At 42.1% G+C, this 3,677-nt stretch overlaps 1 non-coding gene across 1 annotated transcript; it reads right to left on the bottom strand.

The window, feature by feature from the left end:
* Positions 1-2,393: 2,393 nt before the first annotated feature.
* Positions 2,394-2,465, bottom strand: TRNAC-GCA (transfer RNA cysteine (anticodon GCA)). The gene has a single exon. It is a non-coding gene; the product is annotated as a tRNA-Cys (tRNA).
* Positions 2,466-3,677: the final 1,212 nt, after the last annotated feature.

Below are 3,677 nucleotides of genomic sequence, written 5' to 3'. Positions count from 1 at the left end.
CAAAGAAAGGCAATGCCAAAGAATGTTCAAACTACCACACAATTGCACTCATTTCACATGCTAGCAAAGTAATGCTCAAAATTCTCCAAGCTAGGCTTCAACAGTATGTGAACCAAGAACTTCCAGATGTTCAAGCTGGATTTAGAAAAGGCAGAGGAACCAGAGATCAAATTGCCAACATCTGTTGGATCATAGAAAAAGCAAGAGAATTCCAGAAAAACATCTGCTTCATTGACTACACTAAAGCCTTTGACTGTGTGGATCACAACAAACTGTGGGAAATACTTTAAAATATGGGAATACCAGACCACCTTACCTGCCTCCTGAGAAACCTGTATGCAGGTCAAGAAGCAACAGTTAGAACCAGACATGGAACAACAGACTGGTTCCAAATTGGGAAAGGAGTACATCAAGGCTGTATATTGTCACCCTGCTTATTTAACTTATATGCAGAGTACATCATGCAAAATGCCAGGCTGGATGAAGCACAAGCTGGAATCAAGATTGCCGGGAGAAATATCAATAACCTCAGATATGCAGATGACACCACTCTTATGGCAGAAAGCAAAGAGGAACTAAAGAGCCTCTTGGTGAAAGAGGAGAGTGAAAAAGTTGGCTTAAAACTCAACATTCAGAAAACTAAGATCATGGCATCTGGTCCCATCACTTCATGGCAAATAGATGGGGAAACAATGGAAACAGTGAGAGACTATTTTCTTGGGCTCCAAAATCACTGCAGATGGTGACTGCAGCCATGAAATTAAAAGATGCTTGCTCCTTGGAAGAAAAGTTATGACAAACCTAGACAGCTTATTAAAAAGCAAAGACATTACTTTGCCAACAAAGATCCATATAGTCAATGCTATGGTTTTTCCATAGTCACACATGGATGTGAGAGTTGGACCATAACAAAGGCTGAGTGCCAAAGAATTGATGCTTTTGAACTGTGGTGTTGAAGACTCTTGAGAGTCCCTTGGACTGCAAGGAGATCAAACCAGTCAATCCTAAAGGAAATAAACCCTGAATATTCATTGGAAGGACTGATGCTGAAGCTCCAACCCTTTGGCCACCTAATGCGAAGAGTCAACTCATCAGAAAAGACCCTGTTGCTTAGAAAGATGGAAAGCAGGAGGAGAAGGGGACAACAGAGGATGAGATGGTTGGAATGGCATCACCATCACTCAATGGACATGAGTTTGAGCGAGCTCTGGGAGATGGTGAAGGACAGGGAAGCCTGGCGTGCTGCAGCGTATGGAGTCTCAGAGAGTCAGACACGACTGAGCAACAACAGCACCTGTGATGTGAGCATGCATGCTCCATCCCACCCAGATACTGGCCAACTAAGAAATATAGCACATTAAATACCCAACCCTCCAACCAATCAGGTCTAAATTAGCCTTGTTGCTCTTACCACGGGAATTCAAAGAACCTAAACAGCCCTGAGGTCTATGTTCCTCTAATTTTAATAAGCACAATAGCAACTACCATTTGATTAAGCATCTCTTATTTGAAACCTTCTATACCAGCAGTTCCCAACCTCTTTGGCATCACGGACCAGTTTCACGGAAGACAATTTTTCCACAAACCTGGGTGGGGGATGGGTGGGATGATTCAAGTGCGTTACATTTATTGTGCACTTTATTTCTATTATTATTATATCAGCTCCACCTCAGATCATCAGGCATTAGATCCCAGAGGTTGAGGACCCACGCTCCCTAAGACCCTTTACATGCAGTTTCATTTGACAAGGAAGACCATCGGAGGTTAAGTTAATTAAGTCACATGGTGAGAAGAGACAGGCCTGTGATTCCAACTCAGGCTGGATTCTAGAGCCCATGTTCCTTCTACTGCACTGCTTATGAATAAAGGCCTTTCCACCTGGTTCTCCAAGTTGACATTCAACTTTCCTCCCCTTGGGGCTGGAGCCCTCATCTTGAGCCGAGGCAGTCCTGACCGAGGCCCTGCCATCAGGTGAGTCTTAAGGGCCCACTCCCTGCAATGGCTGTACCTACTTCTGTTCTTTGAGTCACTGGCTGGAGTCTGGCTCCTAGAAGGAAGGGCATCTGGCAATAAGGCCAGTCACTTGTCACCGTGCAGACCACAACCGCTGGCCCCACTCACTACACAAGCTCTGAGGCAGAGTGAGTTCACCTAGCCTGATCCCCTTTCAGCACTTTGCCAGTGGTTACCCTACTATGGGCTAGCATTACATTAAGTACCTGAAATGTAGCATTATGGTACTCATTCACCCTGGACTCGTAAGTAAGTAAAGTCGCTCAGTTGTGTCTGACTCTTTGCAACCCCATGGACTGTAGCCCACCAGGCTCTTCTGTCCATGGGATTTTCCAGGCAAGAGTACTGGAGTGGGTTGCCATTTCCTTCTCCAGGGGATCTTCCCAACCCAGGGATTGAACCTGGGTCTCCTGCATTGCAGACAGATGCTTTACCATCTGAGCCACCAGGGAAGCCCCCCTGGACTTGTAGCCTGCCTTTAATCCAAGCCCACATAAGATCCTGGACAAAAAAGCGTGCTGAAAAAGATAGATCAGATTTGCATTACCAGAGGAGAGGGGGTTTGGGAGAGCAAGATTGGATGAAGGTGGTCAAAAGGTACTAACTTCCAGTTATAAGATAACTGGTACTAAGGATGTAGTGGACAACATGATAAATATAGTCAACACTGTTGTATGTCTTATATGAAAATTGTTAAGAAGTAAATCCTAAGTGTTCTCATCACAAGGAAAAAATTTTTTTCTATTTCTTTAATTTTTTATCTATACACAATAATGGCTGTTCATTAAACTTACTGTGGTAAGCATTTCATGACATAGGAAGGTCAAATACTGCTGTACATCTTAAACTTATATAGTGCTGTATGTCAATTATATTTCAATAAAACTGGAAAAAACATATTCAAGAAGTATTCCTTTGGTAGACTGACATAATTGGAAAGATTTTGCCAAAGCGACAGCCCAAGAAACAACAAATCTCATACACAGTAAGTTCCTGGGTTCCTACAGCATCATGCGTTGTTCATTATTATTCATACTGTCAGAGGGAAACAACCAGCATAGCTTTGTAGTTATTACACCAATAGTGATAAGAAGCTGGAAAACTAGTGACATGCTAAGATTGTGAGTCATGTTTAGTCAAGTGGTAGCAGTTCATCCTATAGGAGCTGTACCATAAATCATTTCTTCCCTATGTGCATAGGTAATCACCTGTGGCTCTTGTTAAAAATGTGAATTTTATCCCACTCCTGAGCATATATCCAGAAAAGATGAACATTATAATTCCAAAGATACATGCATCCCAATGTTCATAGCAGAACTATTTACAGTCACCATGACGTGTAAGCAACCTAAATGCCCATCAATAAACAACAGGTTTAAGAAGGGAATATCACTCAGCCATAAAGAAAGAATGATATAATACCATTTGCAGGTCCATGGATGGACCTGGAGCTTATCATACAAAGTGAAGTGAGCCAGACAAAGAAAGACAAAAACTATATGATACCACTCATTTGTAAAATCTACAAAGTACAAATTAACCTATAAACAGAAACAGACTCACAGAGAAAAAAACTTATGGTTATCAAAGAGGAAAGTGGGGGAGAGGGAGGGAATAATTAAGGATAGGCAATTAACAGATACAAGCTACTATATATAAAATAG

Source organism: Odocoileus virginianus, unplaced genomic scaffold, assembly GCF_023699985.2.
Source record: "Odocoileus virginianus isolate 20LAN1187 ecotype Illinois unplaced genomic scaffold, Ovbor_1.2 Unplaced_Scaffold_4, whole genome shotgun sequence".
NCBI lineage: Eukaryota > Metazoa > Chordata > Mammalia > Artiodactyla > Cervidae > Odocoileus > Odocoileus virginianus.
This window is presented reverse-complemented; position numbering and strand designations above follow the sequence as displayed.